General features: G+C 44.1%; 1 long non-coding RNA gene across 1 annotated transcript; it reads left to right on the top strand.

The window, feature by feature from the left end:
* Positions 1 to 1,445: 1,445 nt before the first annotated feature.
* LOC142853896 (uncharacterized) lies at positions 1,446 to 19,972 on the top strand. Its single transcript, XR_012911281.1, has 3 exons — positions 1,446 to 1,504; positions 17,902 to 18,055; positions 19,754 to 19,972. It is a non-coding gene; the product is annotated as an uncharacterized LOC142853896 (long non-coding RNA).
* Positions 19,973 to 20,006: the final 34 nt, after the last annotated feature.

The following is a 20,006-nucleotide window of genomic DNA, read 5'->3' on the forward strand; positions in this document are numbered from 1 at the left end:
GCCTTGCTTAGGTGATCAGAGTCAAAGGGAACAAAGGGTGGAGTCAGGGATAGAACCTCTGCTGGCCTATGAAGGTGGGGGCAACCATTCTAGTTGCCTGGCATTGACCTGGCGTTAGCACTGAGAACCCTCTGGTCTGGGGGGGGGGGGAAAGTGGGGGAGCTGGCTATTCTCTTTGTCAGGCCACCCGGAGGGAGGGAGCGCCAGAGCATTCAAGCTTCGTGGCTTGAGCTCTGGATGAAGCAGAGAGCTAGAGCCCCTGGACTTGAATCGTAGCTGCATCCCCCAGCAGCCTGGTGTCCTTGGCAAGCTGTGTCTCCAGCTTCCTGAAATGGGCATTTTCTTATTTTCTGTATCCTTGACGCTAAGGCATTTGGGGACTTGAAGGCATTGTCTTTCCTAAATTCAACACGGGCCTGTTTTCAAAGCCTGCCTTTCCTATGCAAACCAACAAATCTAAGAGCTGCTTCTACGTCCCCCCTCCTTTACCAAACTCCCGCATCAAGCCAGCACGCAGCCAGCCAGGACTTAGTGCTGGAACATAGACCCCATTATTTACAGTCTACAGCTGCTGAAACGATTCAAACCACCCAGTCTAAACTTCCTCAGCACACCAGGCCTGGCTTACCTAGGTCTTCTGAAAACCCAACAAGGGCTCTGGGCCTTGCTTTGTTCTTCGCACTTTCTGCCTCCAGGGTCAACAAGGTCCCGTGTGTCCTGTTTCTAGAGATCTGAGTTTAAACTTCTTCCCTGACGATTGTTTATACATCTTACTATGCCTAATGAAAACCCTTCCAGGTAGATCTTTGCATATTTGCTTTTCTCCTCAAGCCTCCCTGCTTCACGTGGGGGCCAGAAGAGCCTTGTGAGATAATGTCTAGGAAAGAGACTCATTAGCTTTGAAGTACATTTTTATTATCATTCTTTCCAGGCAGTTTAGTCTGAAAATATTGGAAATCCCTAAAGAGCCCTCCGGAGGATGCAAGGAGGCCCTTCTTGAGAGGCTGCCGGGGGTCACTGGCCGCGGCTTTCCTGTGAGGGCTCTGCCTGCCAGGCAGCAGCAGCTGAGGCACATTCGGACAGCAGCCTCCTGGGCTCCTGGGCTGGCCGTCTCTGCTCCTTGCACCCCCTTTCCCTTTCACCGAGGGGGAACAAACACGTTGGGACTTCAGAGGAATGAAAACACTCCATAAAAACGTGTGTCTGAGCGAGAGCGCTTCTCATTCCTGGTGTAAGCATGCCTACCACAGAGCAGGGCTTCCAGAGTGTTCCTCCAAGAAAAACACGTGCAAACTGTTAAAGCCAGAGGCAAGCACACTGGGCGGGGCCCTCTCCCTCCTCGTAAAATCAGGAGACTGCGCCTTCCCTTTTCAGTTCCCTTCCTGGAAACTATCACTTCTCCAGCCCTGGGCTGTTTACTCTGCTTTACCCAGTAGGGTGGTTCACTTCCACACAGCCTGCTGTGTGTGACCTGTGACTCCCTTGCAGGCCCTCAGGCTTGGAGGTAAGAATCCCAGACTGACTAGGGGTACTTATGTGGTTCTGTGGCTTCAGGGAGCACTAAGTGGGCGTGACAGCAGCTGGCCAAGTCTTGAGATGGTGTTGCCAGATTAAACACAGGTTGCCCAAATAGTACATGGGATATACTTACACCAAAAAAAAAAAAAAAAAAAAAATAGAAAAAAGCGCATGTTTATCTGAAATTCAATTTTAACTGGACATCCGGCATTTTTTATTTGCTAAGTCTGGTAACCTACCTCAACTGCCCATTTCTGACATTTCTGAATCTATTTTTTTTTTAAATTTCCCGAGTGGAACAGGTTCATTCCCTTCATTTCCGGAGAAGACTAACAGGCCTTGTCTTCTATCTCCTGCTGCAAAGATCAATAGCTTCCTAAGCATGTCAGGTGGACTCTGGGAATGTCCTGTTTCTAGGTCTTTAACTAATTGGACTTAACGAGCAGATACCGGATGTGGAATTGAAAAGCGATTCATCAGAGTCTTGCAAGGTCTTGAAAAGCACTTGTAGGCACAGAAGCTGTGTGGGGGTGATCTTTGGGAGGGGCTCTGCCTAGCCAACTTACGCTCTAGAGCTTGCTGTCGTGCTACCCGGGGCAGGGTGTTAGGTCCCATCCCCTTTCCTTCTTTTGGCACTGGGGTCTTTGCTACTGTCTGTGTAGCCTGGTGCATCTATTTGTATCTAGAAATTTCTAAAGACTGGAGGGTGGTGGTGGTGGAGGGAGATGTTGGCAACTTCTGTCTCTTTTCCTGGACTAGAAGAGAAGGCTTTTGTGGTGAACTAGGTGGGCTAGGCTGGAAGTAGAGAAGGCAATGGGGGAACCTCAAGAGGAAACACTCCGCAGAAGGAAGAGGCGAGAAGACGCAGAGCTCAGGAAGAGGGGCCTCTCCCAGACAGCGCCATCAGAGAATCATTTTGACTGTGGTCTAACTGGGCAAAGGGCTCTGTTCACTATGAGTTGTGCATCCGGACCACGCAGTTCTTCTAGGCATCCTTGGGATGGGCAGTCTTCTCTTATTACTCGAGGAGCCTCAATACAGGGTAGACAAACGGCACGATAGGTGTAGGCGTGTGTAGAGACAAAAATCTGGGGTGGCAGGTCAGCTGGAGTGGTGACATCAGTCTGTATACCAAGACCTTGGCACACTCTTAGCGATGCCTGCAGGTGGGAAGCAGTTGAGGTGGAGATGGGGTAGGTTGATGCTCAGTGGTCAGGAGGTCGACCGCTTTCCTGATGTCTGAGCTCCTTGCCTTGGTTCAGGAGAGCAAAGAGAAGGACTGAACGAGGTGGAGATGAGGTTTATAAATAGGGTGCATGTGTGTAAGAGTTAGTGAATATAGTAGCACGTAGGTTTGTGCACTTGTAGACGTGTTTGTGTAAGTTTTCAGAACACTTGGAGATGACATCTCTATTTATTTGTTTATATTTACTTACTTAGTTAGTTAGTTTTTTGAGACAGGGTTTCTCTGTAGCTTTAAAGCCTGTCCTGGAACTCCCTTTGTAGACCAGGCTGGCCTTGAACTCACAGAGATCTACCTGTCTCTGCCTCCCAAGTGCTGGGATTAAATGCATGCACTGCCACTGCCTGGCTGGAGATGACATCCTTAAGATGGAACCCTGAATTGGTAGGTAGGGCGCTCAGGCTCAGTCTCATTTAGTTATTCTATTTGATTAGAGTCGAAGTTTTGAGATACCTGTGTGGCAGGAACTCTCCAGTTGAATTCAAGCTGGTACCAGGTTGGACCTCGTATAATTAAACTTCTTTTAACACCAGATTAAACTTCCCAGTTGGAATGTTTTGTTCGACTTCACCAGTTCCCATCTGTCATGAATGTAAAGAAGCCGGAAATGGGAGTGGTGTCAGGAGCAGACTTGGAAAGATAGTGTTTTCTCTGGGTGGGTGTAGCTTTAGTTAATCTGAGACAGAGGAAAGCAGGTTGGGGTTCAGTCCGGCCGCCTCCTCAAAGGTTACCTCAACATAACCTTACAATTGTTTATTTGTCTGCTTGTTTATTTATATGTTTATCTGTTTGTTTGGTTTTGATTTTTTGAGACGGGGTCTCCCTACGCAGCTCTGGCGAGGCTGGCCTTGAACTCAGAGATCTAGGATTAAGGTGTGCACCACCACGCCTGGCACAACCTTACAGTAAATAAAGGAGTTCTAGAGCACGGCTGCCGCTGGCCTATCACGGGGCTGTATTAGTGACAGCATTAGTAAACGCTCAGAGTGCGCACAGCATGAAGCCAAGGGCATTAAACACGCACCAAGTCTCACCTCTCCAAGACGGAGATAGTGGAGCTAGGTTTGTTGACTATCATCCAGCTGTCCTGGCAGACATGGAAAGATCACAGCCCCTGAGTGTGACTGATGGGTCAAAGGTCAAAAACAAGCTGTGAACGATCAGGGAGGAAATTCCACTGAAGAAGAGAGCAAAGAAGAGACATTGAGGAACGCAGAGCCGCACAGGAGGCTGGGAACCATCACTGCTCTGTATTCTGCGTTAGGAGAGGAGAGGCCACAGGCATCATCAGCCCTGAGCTGTAATTCACAGCAATTCATAGGAAGGAGAATAGTAACACTATTTTTAAAATTTCCAATATCTCTCTGACCTAAAGTTCAACAGAAGCAGGACTATTCGTGACACTAAGAGAGATCTCCTTCAGTGTCGGAAGAGGAACCTATTCCAGGTCCCATGGTACGTCAGCCAGAACGGAAATCCCAACCTCACTGTTCTAGAACCCAAGCTCTCAGATCAATGCGCTTGTTGCCTCCACAAGAGCTACATTCCTTCAGTAATGTAGCAGGATACAAGATTAACTTAAAAAAAAAATCAGTAGCCTCTTTTACAGAGATGATAAAAGGGCTGAGAAAGAAATCAGAGAAACATCACCCTTCGCTGGTGTTCTTGCTGAGAGCTGAGTGGGCATGGGAGTGACCAATGATCAAAAGCAGGAGCTCAGGCATATCTGAAGAGATAGGACCATGGCTTGGACCCGTGGCTTCTGTTCTCATAAGGGGTTGCTTATGGATGGAGTGGTCATGCCTCAGGATTGTGTCAGCAATAACCATTTCATACTCCCAATAACTTCTAAACGCACCCACTCACGGGGCTGGAGAGGTGGTCTAGGCGTTAAGGGTGTGTACAGCTTTTGCAGAGGACAGAGGTTCAGTTCCCAGCACCTGCACCAAGCATCACGGTGACTCACGATCACCTGTGACTCAAGCTCCAGGGGATTCAGTGCCCTCTTCTGGACTCAGAGGTCGCATGTGCTCACACGTGCACACTAGCCATGCCCTCATATAGACACAATTAAAAATAATATAAATATTTTAAAAATAGATTAATTAAGATAGACCACATGTATCCTTTCCCTTTGTCCTGAAAACCCAAGAATTTGGTTGCAATCAATGTGATCTGAGTGGAATTTCTTTCTTAGTCATGGGATTTCCACAGAAGCTCTCCTCCCTCCCTCTCTTCCTTCCTCCCTCCTTCCCTCCCTCTTTCTCTCTCCCTCTCGTATGTGTGTCCCTCTTTCCCTCCCTTTGTCTCACAATCTCTCTCTCCCTCCTCCCTCTCTTGTGTGTGCTCTCTCCTTCCCTTTCTCTCAAATCTCTCTCTCTCTCTCTCTCTCTCTCTCTCTCTCTCTCTCTCTCTCTCTCTCTCCCTCTCTGATGTAGATGAACACAAACCCTGACGTCAGAACTGGTCTGCTCTAACTGTCGGAGAAAGAGAATGCTACTCTAAGTGTAAAGCTGCTTATAAAATTCTCACAGTAACTGGAGAAAAATTGGCAACATTAACATCTAAGTCCCGGCTCAGTTCATTCTTCATTAAAGTCCTTCAAAGATGGCAAGTATTCGAAGAGAACCCCACTCAGCCTGGGTGAGAAGAATTTAACCCAAGGCCAACAGAGAGGAAGCCAATGGCCGTGAGCCATAATGTTCCCCAGAGCTCCATAATCAAATTTTTATTTTCACCCAGCAGCCTCTGAAATGCCTGTTGAATCTCTTAAACTAAACGTCTGAAGCGAACCCAGTTTGAAATCTGCTAATGCTGTAACTGGATGTCCACACCGTCCCTTTAGAGTTAGGTGGTGAGGTGTGATTTTCCATGTTTTGAGGTTAAGAACACAGACATAGAGGGATACAGGAGCTTACCAGAGCTATAAGTGAATGAGAATCCTCATGAGAACAGAGGGAGACCCAGTATTGAAGCCTGGGCTTTCTGAGCATTCACATTCTACCTTCTGACCTCTGCTTCCCCACCCCCGCCCCAGTCTGTGCTCCACCCAACAGAGGTTGGAGGGTTATGAAGACAAAAGAGAGGTCATGTTCTCTGGCCACATCTCTCAGGGAAGCTGCGGTTCCTATTGGTGGGAAGGTCTCGCATGTTCAATCTTTGCCGTCTACTGCTTGAAGTTCTGTTCATTGTGGCTTTGTAGGAGGCTTATCAGGTCAAGCCTCTCAGCTCTTTCCTCCTCCTTCTGTCATGGGATTGGTGCATCCAGGGTCCTCCACATTTCGTCCTGCGGGGGTGGGGACCAAGGAGTCTGCTACCAGAGACACGTTGATTCTCTTGTCTAGAAGATATCAATGCAAGCGTCACTAACTTTCCTGGAATAACCATGAAGGAGGAAACATATCAATAGAGCCTACCACTCTTCCTAGCTTGTTGGTTTTCAGGGCCAATCTCTTTATTAATTTACTCATTTGGCAGTTTATGTTGAGAGTCTGCCGTGCAGTCAACACTGCTCTTGGTCGTGGGGACACAGCTTTAGACAAAGCAGTCAAGAGCTCTGTTTCTTAATGGAGCTTACACTTAGCCTCAGAAAATCGATCATTAAAAATATAAAATAATGATAGTGTGTGACAAATATGATAAAAATTAGATGATATGGCAATGATTGGGCCTAGAAGTCCTCTCCAAGGAGGCAACATTTAAGTTGAATTCTGGGAGACCTGAGGGGCTAGCTCTGCAATTGTGCAGGCACTGAGGACTTCAGCTGTAGGGCCTGCCATTTGGCCAATGTGGCTGGAGCAGAGCAAGTGAGCCTATGGGACAGGAGAGAGGTGGATGGTAAAGACAGCCAGATCACTTAAGTCTCAGGTACTGTGGTATGGTGTGTGGTGCACAGCAGCCTAAAGGGAGTGGCCTCGCTGTGCAGACAGTTGCGAAGGCTGTGAGGTAGGCATGCTCTCCCCTTCTCTTAACCTCTCTCCCTTTCTCTCTGTATATGTCTGAACTAATGGAACTATGCCCTTAGTATAAAAAAATGGCAGCCAACTGAATTAGAGGGAGATATGGATAAGACAAGAATTGTTCTTCAATATTTTAATGTATAGCTCTCAGACACTGGTTAAGAAACAGATGACTGTAAAGCACAGAGTTCGAGATGATCTGGAAAGCCTGCCCACAAATATATACTAGTTTATAGATACCATGCAGCATTAGCACACACACTGGTTTGGAGAAAACTGCCCAAGTGTGACATTATCAAGGAAGCCTGAGGAAGTCAGGTGGCCAGTGTTGTTCTGATTGTATCCTGTAATGTGAAAAAAGTTAGATAGGAGAAGGGGAAAAAGACTCAATTTTTTTTTTAATTTTTAAAAATAACTTTAATCACTCTATTAGATGTCTGTGGTGAAGCACCCATTTGTTTTTCTGGTTTTCTCTTTCTTTCCTTCTTTCTTTCTTTCTTTCTTTCTTTCTTTCTTTCTTTCTTTCTTTCTTTCTTTTTTTCTTCCTTTCTTCTTTTTTTTCAAGACAGTTTCTCTGTAGCTTTGGAGCTGTCCTGGAACTAGCTCTTGTAGACCAGGCTAGCCTTGAACTCACAGAGATCCGCCTGCCTCTGCCTCCCGGGTGCTGGGATTAAAGGCATGCACCACCACCACCCGGCTTTCTGAGCTTTCTTAAAGTTTGTATAGTTTTCTTAAAACAATTTGGGAGGGAGAGAGATGGCTCAGCGGTTAAGAGTCCATATAGCAGAGGACCCAAGCTTGGTTCCTAGCCCTGGCATTCTGAGACTCACATCGCTTTTAACTGCAGCTCTAGGATGCGCTCTCCTGGCCTCTGTGGGCACTGGCGCTCTCATGTGTAGGAGCCCCCTCCCCCAGCTTTAAAAACAGAAACAAAATCTTCCACTGCATTAGTAACTTTAAATTCTTCTGGCCAGTTTTCTGGTACTTTGTATGTTAAGGAGATTACAGTTCCCCAAAGGTCCTGATGTTGATTGAAAGGATAAGGATCTCAACCCTTGTTCCTGTCCTGAAAGTCTCAGGCTGCTGATCTGCAGGGAATCTGTGGTCACTGCTACTACTTCTGTGCTATTATTGATGCCATCATAATCTCAGGTTTCTTACAAGTGTGAGGCTAGTGTATTGTCCCCGTTTAAGTAGTAGAGGGTACCCTGAGTGCAAATTGATCACAAGTCTGTCTTTGGTATGCCCAGGATGGACTGACAGGGTGCCTATAAAGAGGAATGGATGACGAAAGCCTTTGTAGGCTGTCATGGTAGAGGCACAGGCATTTCTGTAGGCACCAGCTTGGGGTCAGGCACCTTGGGATCCTCCTAGCTTCAGGTCCCTACAGAGGCATCAACTTTAGGCTCCTAACCAACCATGTGTGTCTCCCACCCTCTCCTCAGAGGCAACCATTGCCTCTGCCCATGCTGTGCTGTCTAAGGCAGTGGGGAGAATAAGTGGACAAGGGAATATTGCTGGGTCATATCCAGAGCCTTACGGTCCCTTTCCGGGCTCTGTTGCATCCTTTCCTGCCCTGTTTTGTTTGTTTGTCCCTAGGTAGGCTGATCTCAATGGCCTGAAAATCCTGGGTTCCTTCCTTTCTTGGCTTCCCTTTGGGCTGAGTCAGTCGTAGGCACTAGCAGCCGACAGGAGAACAGCAAAGGACGAATATTTAATGTCCCCATTTCCCCCAGACATGGCGAAAGTGCTGTCCATCCCATGTTTCTGTACCAACATACCTTCTACGAGGCTGCTCCTTTACCGTGGAACATACTTTCATCACTCAGATAACACCTACTTCACATTTTATAATTTTAGACCTGAGGATGGTATTGGTCCTTCCTGCTGCTAATCTCCGGTATTTCCTGTAGCCTTGCCCAGACCTCTGTAAACAGAGGTTTTAATAAAGTCTCAAGAGTCTCTTTTAAGTGTGCCCTCTTTTCTTGACAACTTTTGAGTGAAAGGACTAAGGCGAAAGGTACTAAGCAAAGGTGGGGTAAGAAGAGAGAGAGAGAGAGAGAGAGAGAGAGAGAGAGAGAGAGAGAGAGAGAGAGAACAGAAAGGAATGAGCAGAAAGTGGGAATAAAGGACTTGCTGCTTCACCATGGCCTTGGTGTATTTTTCATCTTGAACTAGAGATTACATTCTGTTCTCTGAGATAGAGAAGGTGTAGATTAAGACCCAGAGAGATAAAGAGGCTACAAACATCCAGGAGACTCATAAAGACAGGTTCCACTCTTGGGCCAGAGTGTTTTCAGAAGCTCAGTGACCTGTAGGAAAGTTGGCCTTGTTTCTCAAAGGGAAAAAAAGAAAAAGAAAATTAAAAAAAGAAGACTCTGTTCTTACCAAGGACAGAACAACGTATTTCTGACAAAAGCAAGAAATTTATTGATGAGACCGGCAATTGTTCACACTCATAGGTCTGTGTTTTCATCTGCTTTGTACTGATGTGCTAAAGACCAGGACTGAAAGTAACTGAGGAGGGAAGGATTTGTTTGCTCACACTTCCCTGTCACAACCATCACTGAGGGAAGTCAGGGCAGGAGCTTAAGCAGGACCACAGCAGAAATCCACTTCCTGGCTTGCTCCCCAATCTCTTTCCTCTGCTTGCTTTGGTATCACTTCAAAGTACTTTCACTATTCAAAGTTTGATTGCTTGCTGGGACTTTTTTGAGCCTCCTGCTTTTCCCTCTGCCTGCACTTGGTCTCAGAGGGTGCAGTGGGATGGGTGTAGGAGCTAAGACAGCAGCCTTAAGTGCCTATACTTTACTAGGGGTTGACAAATGTCAGGGATATTTCTGCAGGAAGCCAAGGACTTCCAATAAAGCTGACCATCTTTTTTTACATGATCTCCCCTTGGACTTCTTTAATATTCACATAAAACCCTTCTAATTCAATATACCTACAGAAAAGAATACACCATTCTAGAACATTCTTCACATTAATGCTCTGCTAAAGACAGTATGCAGTGATCTGCAGGGAATCTGTGGTCACTGCTACTACTTCTGCTGCGCCGTGAGCCCATGTTTCTCACGAGTGTGAGGTCAGTGTGTTATCCCTGTTTAAGTACTAGAAGGTACCCAGTGATGGAATTTGTCACAAGTCTGCAGTTGGCATGTTCAGGGTGACTGGCAGGTAACAAGGGAACCCTCAAAAAGGCATCAAATCAAATCTAAGGCTCTCTCTTTCTCTCTCTCTCTCTCTCTCTCTCTCTCTCTCTCTCTCTCTCTCTGTATGTATGTACATATGAACTAACAGAAGTATGCCTTCAATCTAAAAAAAAATGGCAGCTATCAGAATTACCACTTTCCTCGGTTGCCCATAGTTGTAATACAACCAAGGATAGCACGGCCCGTAGTGAGGTCAGTCATCCCACATCCATCATTAATCAAGACAATACCCGCACAGACTTGCCTATGGCCCAGTCTGGTGGAGGTGTTTTCTCACCTGAGGTTCCCTCTTCCCAGCTGATCTGAGCTTATATCAAATCAACAAATAGGAAGTAGCACCTTCTTCACGTATAAGCCTCGCTACAGGATCCTCTTAGAATTAATGCCCCTTTTTATTCCATGTGGCATTTAGATCGTGCATCAGGTGGGAGTGAAGAGGTAAAGTCTCAGCTCAGCCATGGACAGGAAAGAAGCCCCCTTCATCTCTGCGGCTCTAACTTCCTCTAGCTGCCAAGGGAGTGTCTTGAGGGCCGCTTCTGCCAGACTCACCCTGCTTCCTCTGATTTCCCCCCCCCCACACACACACCTCCCGCTCTCTCCAGACATTGGTCCAATCAACGGTTCACTCCTGGCCACACCTGGATTCTTGGTCATGGTTTCCTCACAGCCACCAAATGTCTGTCTCCTACACTCCTACACTGTTGCCCAGTGGAGCAACACACCCAGGCCCCAGTGCTTCTGACATGAACACTGGATCCTTGTCTCTCAAGGTCTCCACTGTAACCCACCTGAGGCCCTACTAGTATCCCCAAAGCAAGACCTGTGTGCTGGGGTCAGGTAGACCTGGGCCAGGCTAGGGCTACTCCTTACCTCCTTGCCTCAGCTTCCTTGCCAGTAAGAGCAGAGGTCATCACAACAGCCCTGCAGGTTGCTTTCAATGCCAAGGAAGATGTTAGTATCCTGAAGACAGTGGCTTAAAGAGGGTGTCTCCCTTCTGCCACCCGGGCCACACTTTAGCCTGGAGGCCCGTGCACCTAGCTCTTGCCCTGAAGTAGTATGTGGGAACCCACCACGGCTGGAGCGGTGCCGGGAATGGTCTGTCCATCGAACCTTGACTGTGTCCCTCATCTGTCTCTTAGAGGGTGCCTACATAGCTATGCTAAGCATCCCTCACACCCTGACATTCAGCTTTCAAGCAAAGCTTGTTTGTGTCATCGTATCTTTGTGGGTCAAACTTTTTCCTTTTTTCATGCAAAATCACAGAACTCTGCTTTTAGATCTACAAATGAGAGCAGTCTGTTTTTACTGATTATAGAGATGGTAGCAGAGGGTGGGGTGCTTAACAGCCTATATCAGTTCGTATTTAAGGATCCAGCTCCATCTTGTATTCATCTGACATGGTATTAACATATTGATTGTTTTCATTTTAATCATCCTTATTCCGATGTCTAATAAACTATTTCACTGGATTATTTAAGAGGTTTGGAGGAGCTTTGGGTAGCTAGGGTTGCTTTCAAAATCTGTACAAAGATTCTAGGCCTGTTCTCGGCGGCAAACACAACTACAAGACAGAATACCTAGGCCGACTCTGAAACAACCGCCTTTGGGGAGAGGGAATCAGAGGGGAGAGAGAAGCATTCGTCCTGTCGGCAAGAGCTATGCTGACACACCGTGACCCTTCCTTCTGAGAGCTGGGTTCGACAGATGGCGAGTTTGTCAAAGTGACCTCACTCCTCTATTTCCTGCGTTTTTAAAATATTACACATGCCGTGTGTTTTGAATAGCTTGTTAACATATAATAAGCAATGGATGCTAGTGTTTGGTGAGGTTTAACGGAAGCGCACACCCATGAAACTGTTACGACAATTAAGATAATTAGCAGAGACATTCTTCTCTCACGCACATTGTTCTGGCCCCCTGTCTAGTCCCTCTGTCTCAACTCATTCAGCCTCTCACGTTTCAATTTATATTTTAAAGATTTATTCTGTTTTTATTTATGTGTCTGTGTATGCATTAGTACCTGCAGAGGCCAGAGGAGGGTGTCAGGCTCCCCAGAGCTGGAGTTACAGGGAGTTGTAAGGTGTATTGTATGAGTCTAGGAACTTGAACTTGGGTCTTCAGGAAGAGTATCAACTGATCCCAAACACCAAGCCGTTTCTCCAGCCCCCAGCCTCTCACATTTGAATAACCATTGTTCTGTGTTCTGTTATTGAAGGTCTTTTTTTACATTTTCTAGACTTAAGTTCTTTTCCGTCGGCCTTCTTTCCAGCGGGAGAATTATCTTAAGATTCATCTGCAGTGTTGAAGGTTTTACAAGGTTTATTCCCTTTTATGCTGAAAACCTTTGAAAGAGAAGACTTTGTCCTTTGTTTTCTCCTGGATCATTCCTAGCTTTCAATTAAGTTTTAGACTCTTTTTACCTGGGGCTCAATTTTTGAGCTAGTTTTGAAGATGGTGTGAGGTTACAGATTGAAACTGGTGCTTTGGTGCACAGAGCTGATGCTCTGGGAACTGCTTGCTGAGAAGATACATTTCTATAGCAAGTGGCCTTTGCCTTTTTTGCTGGACACCTTACCCTTGTGCAAGTTGTCTCTTGATATTTGCAAGGCATTAGATTCAGGCCCCCGTGTATTGCATGAATTCTAATTGGTATTATTAATAAAAACCCAGAGTCAGATATAGGGGTTTAATACTGAAGATCGGAGAAGCAGAATGCCAGCCATTAGAGAGTTCTTTTATCTCTACCGATGCTTAGACTGAAGGGGCGATTCCATCTTCAAACTGCATCTCCAGCCTGTATCTGTCTCCACCAAACCTCAGACCGCACTGAGTTCCTGTCTCCTCCCACCTATATTCTTCTCCCTGCCCAGCCATACCATTCCTGACTCCACCTCCCTAGTGCTGGGATTAAAGGCATGGAATCCCAAGTGCTGTGATCACTTTTGTGTGTAGACAGAGACTACACTTTGTTTCTTGGCCTCCCGGACCCAAATATCTTGCTTCTTGGGCAGCTACATGCCGTCTGCCTCCTTCGGCAGCAACTGGCATCTCCCTGACTCTGCCTACTCTCTCTATATATCTCTGTTCAGATTTCCTGCCTGACTTTACTCTGCTAAGCCACTGGCCGAAACAGCTTTATTCATCAACCAATAAAGCAACTCCTATACAGAAGGACATTCCACATCATTTGTGTGAGCTGTTTCTCTTTTTAGACAGATTCAATCGTATGTAGTCCAGGGTGGCCTTGCACTAACAGAGATCCTTCTGACTGTTTCCCGAATCCTGGGATTAAAGGTGTATGCCATCACTACCTGGCCTTTAAGACTTAGCTCTGCACTCTGGTCTTCTGGAAAGTTTTATTTGTTAAAACACAATCAAAATATCACTATACCCGTGGATACTCAAATACCCGAACCACTTATCCAAGTCTCTGGATGTGAACCTGTAGATACTGACGGGTGGTTGTGCATAGAGGACCTTGTTTATAGATCGATTTTCTTGTGTCTGTTTAGTCTCCTGATTGGTTTGTACATCTTGATGATAGTGTCACACTTTATGGCCACTGTAGCTTCCTAATACATTTTAGGCTGAACAATAGAAGCGCTCTGATTTTGCTTTATTGTCTCATAATTGCTTCGGTTAGCCTAAGTCCTTTATATTTTGTATAAATTTTATGCTTGTTAATTTCTGACAAAACAAACAGGATTTTAACTGGAGTTATTTTAAATCTGTAGGCGATATGTATGAAAACTGACATTTTAACAAGAGAGGCATACCTCGGAGATATTCTGCACTTGTTTCCAAACTATTAGAGTACAGGTAAAGAGAATGTGGCAATAAAGTGAGACACGCAATTGCTTTTGTTTTCCAGTGCACACAGAAGCAATGTTTACACTTTATAAAGTATTAAATACACCTATGCTCGGAAGCAATGTATACGCCTCAGTTAAAATTAAGCTTTATTGCTTCAAAAATAGTCAGCAATCAGCTGCGCCTTTAGCAAGTCATCATTCTTTTTTTCTAGTCTTGGGAATTTCTTTAAAGAAGACCACAATAAAGTTTATTGCACTGATTGGTTCTTCCTTTAATGAAAGTTTTCTCTCCGGCATGTAATATTGTTCACAGCAAAACTTCTTCCAAAATTAAAGTCAATATCCTCAAACCGAGTGATTGTTCTATCAACTAAATTGATGTAGCCTTCGAAATCTTCCACTATTGAGCCAGCAGTGTTCGCAGCATCTGTGTCTGGAGCAGAGTCCCTCTCTAGTTTCTTTCTTTCTTTCTTTTTTTGTGGCGAGCGTGGGAGTGGGGTCCTAGAAAGATGCTTCAGTGGTTAAGTGCACTGGCTGCTCTTGCTGAGGACTCGGGCTCACAACTGACTATAACTCCACTTCCAGGAGCCCCAATGCCCTTTTCTAGCCTCTGTAGGCACGAGGCACACATGTGGCACATAGACACACATGCAAGCAAACACTCATAAACATTTAAACATATAAATCATACCCCTTCTCAGCCCCAATGAATTCTTAACTAGACAAGAGAGACAGAGAAAATCCTCTGTGTCAGGGCAAGTGTGTAGATGGAGTGGTGGATTTAGGGTCTGTCGTGGGGAGACACCTGTACAAATGGGAGAGACATGAACAAAGTCTTCTATTGTGTGGTTGTAAAGTGAGGTCTCTGGACCATCATCACGAGCATCCTCTGAGGGTTTTCTAAAAGCACTGATCTTTGAGCCACATTGTAGACACTCTGGAAAGTGAGTCCGGCTCTTTGTTGCATTACAACCGCCCCCTCCCCCAGGGACTGAAGCATGAATAAGCCTGAGAACAGCCTCTAGAGTGCAGTTGCGACCCAAACCAGCAAAGGAAGATTTGTAAAACAAGTTCCGGGAAGAGAATCATGGTGCTATGCACAGCCCAGAAGAAGCTGAGTATCGCATTATAAAATTTCAAAAAGCAAACCTAGCAAGCCTTGAAAAGCAACACAGGGATTTGCTTGAGGTCTTTTGGGATTGGTTACCAAGGAGATTATGGGGCTAACCTTCCCAAGCTCTTTTTCAATATCCCTTCCACCTCCAGGAGTCCTGCTTCACACACAGCAACTATAGACTCGGCTTTCTCTGCTTATGCGTGAGAAGCAACGTCTTATCTAACGAAGTTCCCTCCCTCCTTGCGACTGCAGCAATTCAGAACCCACTTCTAATTCATCTCTTGTTATTCGTACCACATCTGAAGTTACTTCTCCCACAGTAGTTTTGATCTTGTCACAGGTATCCACAAGAGCTGGGTTATCTCTCTGAAGGCTGATATTTTGACCTCTTCCCGTGAGTCAAAAATGTTCTTTAATGGCGTTTATGACTGTTCTACAATGGCTACTCCTATCCAGGAGATTTCCAACTTGCTTTGCCCGTATCAGTCATCATCCATAGCAGCTACTGCCTTATGACATTTTTTTTCTTAAATAATGTCTTGAAGATCAAAATTATTCCTTGATTGATAGGATTCAGAATGGATATTTCAGTAGCAGCCATTAAGACTGTATTGCTATCACTGGACATTCCTGTCTGAGCCCTTGGGTGGCCAGGCACATCTTCAATGTTGTAATATTTTGAAGGAGATCTTTTTCTGAGGAGTGGATCTCGGTAGTGGGCTCAACATAGTCAACAACCAAGCTGTAAACAGGCATGCTATCGTCCAGGCTTCCGGTGCTGCATCAAGAGCACAGCCAGAATAGGTGGAGACCAATAGTGAAGGTCCTGGGTTTTCAGAATGGTAAACGAGTACGGCTTTAACATAAAGTCACCAGTTGTATTAGCCCCTAGCAAGAGGGCCAGCCTGCGCCTGAAGCTTGTGTCGAGCTATATGGCACCTCCTTCCAATACAAAACTACTTAGTTTACATTGAGAGTCTGCTTTCCAGTTCATAGCACGTGGCAACGTTTGCTGCTCTTCCTTGCAGCCCCGTGTCTTTCTTGAAATCTCAGGAGCAAATCTGGTTGTCAGTCAGTCTCGATGGTTTTCTTCTGTAGCTTTCTTGCTTCTCAGAATTAAAAATGGCCAGTGCTTTGCTTCGGCTAAGGCACTAAGGCTTTGGCTATGGGAATTGTGGCTTGCTAGTCAATGTGATAAAGTCACCTGGCACATTGGAATAGCACTCCCATTTCCTTCAACCACCTTTCTTCTCCATCCATAACTTGGCCAGCGGGTACAAGAGGTCCATCTTGGCTCTGGAAGCACATTTTTCATTGAATTTAATAATTTCTAGCTTGTGAATTTAAATAGAGTCTTTCTCTCATGAGAACACTTGAAGGCCCCTGTTACTATCTGACCCAACTTAAATCTTGTGTCTCAGGGAATGAGAAGTCCCAAGAAAAACGGGGAGCGGGGAGAGGGGGGGAGGGAGGGAGAGAGTGAGAGCGAGAGCGAGAGAGAGAGAGAGAGAGAGAGAGAGAGAGAGAGAGAAGATGTGGGAGTCAGTCTGTAGAGCTGTGAGGTTCATCATCTTGCATGGATGTAGCGCATGTGCCCCCAAACAATCCCAGCATATGCTAACGATCACTGATCATAGCAAACCATCACAGAATAATAATGAAAAACTTCTAATTTTGTGAGAATTACTAAAACATGATGTAAAATGAATGATGCTGTTGCAAAATGGGGTAAATAGAAAGGTGTATGGAAAACCTTTGATTCGTAAAAGCAAACAAATAAAAAAACTAACCCACTGTCCGTGAAAATTAATAACGCAAAGCACAGTGCATCAAGACACACGTATATTAGACCTTTCAGTTCAATAGCCTGGCATGCGATTGCTTCATTAGGTTGTCTATAAATTCTCTTTCAACACAGGAAAGATTTTACAGTGTGGATCTTGCATGAATATTTTTAAATGGGTCCCAAAGTATTTCATATTTTATGAGATCATATTTTTAATTTCCAACTTCAAAGACCTATTCCTAACATATACAAATGTATTTTTTATATTGATTTTCTGCTTTGAGCTTTGCTAAGGTCTATTAGTTGTTTGAAGTAAGATTTTTTGCAGAATACTCAAGGTTTCCAAAGTGTATGATTTCCAACAAAGACAATTTCAACGTAAATCTAGCTTACTTCTCCAATTTATATGTGTTTATTTCTTTTTCTTGGTTTATTGCTGGCTAGGACATCTAATACCATGCTGATCAGAAGTAAGATTGAACATCTTTGACTTTTTATGGTCTTAGGGAAATAATTTAGTCTTTCAAAATTAAATAAGTACGTATCTCCCCCCACCAACAGATTCTCTTAATCAGATTAAAGTCACATATACATCTAGATTGCTGAGAACTTTTTACCTTAAATGGGCATTTTTCTTACTTTAATTTTTTCCTATGCCTGTTGAATGATTTTGTGATTTTCTTTCTTTTTGAGGTTATATTACACGGTAGTTACCTTGAGTGGTTTTGCATGTTAGTCTAATTCTGTATTCAAAGAACAAAAGTCCCACCCACTTAACTATGGTGTACTTCCCTTTTTATATCCAGCTGCTCCTTTGTTATAAAGGGGTTAGATCTCAGTAAATCCACCATAAGTTGAAACAATAATAATTTTAAAATGTTTCTAATGCCAGAAAAGAAAAATAAAGACATTCATAATCTTATAGCTTAGGCACACAGTGCTCTGAAGGCTTCCACTGGGAGTCCTTGTCATTGTATGACTGACTGCCATCTGCAGCTCTCACCGCTGCCCAGCATCTCAAGAGGACATGGCGATGCACACTGCTAGTCTACAGTAACTGCCCATGGTAGGGCATGCCTGCAACCACAGTACTTAGAAGGCTGAGGCAGCAGGAGCTTGAATTCAAAACTAACCTAGGCTGCGCAGAGATACACAGTCTCTTTAAAGTAAAAAAATACACTGAAGACCCAGTAAAGATAAAAGTTCAAAATATTGTTTCTTTTGAACGCGCATAATTTTTCCATTGTCATAAAGCTGAAACACATTTCAGTGGAACCGTCGTGCATCAGAGACTTTCTGTGGTATGAATAAATGAAGAGATCAAGATGGGGTGAATGAGGGACACGGAACACAAAAGACATCACAGGAAAAAAATCATGATGCAAAATAATATTTCTTACCTCTAAAGGTGAGTGTATTCATCTTAACAAGTCACTGTGGGTTGGGTCGCTTAGAAAACATGAGTAGTAATAACCCCTTATAGCCACGGACTTGTATTTGCTTACGTTTTTGTGAATTTTGTATGAATTTTACAATGGACAGTGCTCTACACTTTTCTTTCCTTGTTTTTTTCACTTATTTTTAGGTAGACAGGTGTGATGCAACCAGTTTCGTCAATATACCTTTTATAAATGAAGTCAAAGATAAGGCTCTTTGAGAGGTTAGAGTGTGTCCCTGAAGCCCAGAACACTGTAAGACCCACACAGTTAACCCAATATTTTATGTAGTTCTTATACACATTAAGTTATAGAGATAAAGGACAGGAATGAAATCCGTAAATATTTAAAATTAGGTTTCCCACATAGAACTAAGAGTTTCCAGACATTTCAGGAAGTCTGCCAAATAGTAAAAGAAGATAAGAAAAGAAACAAATCAAACATAAGTTAATTTTTTTTAAAAAGGCTGGAGAAAGAAGAAAATTATAAGCAAGTCTAAGTTTTTCATAATGACTTCATAATACATGATAACCAGTTCTAAAGACCAAGAATAAAAAAAAGAGGGTCAGTTGTGGAGCACAAAGAAAATTATGGGAAAAATCAAGATGCAAAATAATATTCCTGATTTTTAAAGTTGAGCAAATTCACCTTAACAAGCCACCACAGGCTGCATTTTTTAAAAAGCACAAAGAGTAATCATCTCTTACAGCTATGAGGGCTGGAAGTGGTGCATGAGCAAGGTCACAGGCTGAGTTCCTTAGGTCTGCCTCCTCGGCTTGCAGTGACCATGTCCTCACTCACCCTTTCTTCAGAATAGTCACAGCCCTGGTCCCTGGTGTCTCTGGCTCCTTCCATAAGGATGAGAGTCCTATTAGAGTCTATCCCACCCTCATGATAATTATCTCCTTAAAGGCTTTATAATCCAAATATGGCTACACTGGGTGTTTGGACTTCCACATATGCAGTCCATCCATAACAGTGAATAGTTGGAAACCGGTGGCTGGAGCAGCTGTTATGAGAATAGAATAATGACTGGACCGCGTATTTAAGGAACTTAACTGAAGGGCTTAAAATGCTAACTTTAAGAGAGGGTCTAAACAGACAAAGGTAGAATGAGAAACAAGTTTCAGCAAGGAAAGAAAGGAGCCAATCTTATTATTCTATGAGGTGCGGCCATGGGTGCTGAGAACTGAACTCAGGTCCTCTGCAGGAACAGGGAAAGCTCATAACCACGGGGCCATCTCTCCAGCCCTTGGATATTACTCCAAATAGGTAAACTAAGAAATGCTGGTAGAAGTAGATTACCTATCCAGAATAACAGATTAACAAGTTTTAGACATTTTAAAAACGGCTAACCTTACAAAGTATCACTGAAGAGGTCTGTTTTATTTTATTTTATTTTTTATTATAAGTCTTTCCTTACTTTTGCCCATACCGGCATACTTGATTTAAACTTAGAAGCAAAAAAAAAAAAAAAAAAGACAAAAACAAAAAAACAAAAAACAAAAAAAACAACAACAGTAACAGTAACAACAAACCATTAATATACAAAGGAAACAAAATTACCATGGCTGTTTAGGTTCTTCTTCAATGTTTTTTATAAAATAGGGTTACCTTTGGAATTTGTTTTAACTTGAATTCTCATTCCTCATTTTCTATTTTCTTTGCAGGAATTTGGGGGAATGCACAGATTTTATGATCTTGAATTCCTTCTGATATAGGATCTCAGTCTGTAGCCAATCCTGACTTCTAACTTAAACATCCATGACAGCCTCAAACTCATGACCCTGCTGCCCCAGCCTGCCGAGTGCTGGAATTATAGACATGTGATCAGGTTCATCTCATCTGAACCTCTTATGGGTACAGTTCAGTAACATTAAATATGTCTTTCCTGGTGTTTGAATGTGTTCATTTTGTCAAATT

The sequence above is a fragment of the Microtus pennsylvanicus genome, chromosome 7 (genome assembly GCF_037038515.1).
Source record: "Microtus pennsylvanicus isolate mMicPen1 chromosome 7, mMicPen1.hap1, whole genome shotgun sequence".
Taxonomy (NCBI): Eukaryota; Metazoa; Chordata; class Mammalia; order Rodentia; family Cricetidae; genus Microtus; species Microtus pennsylvanicus.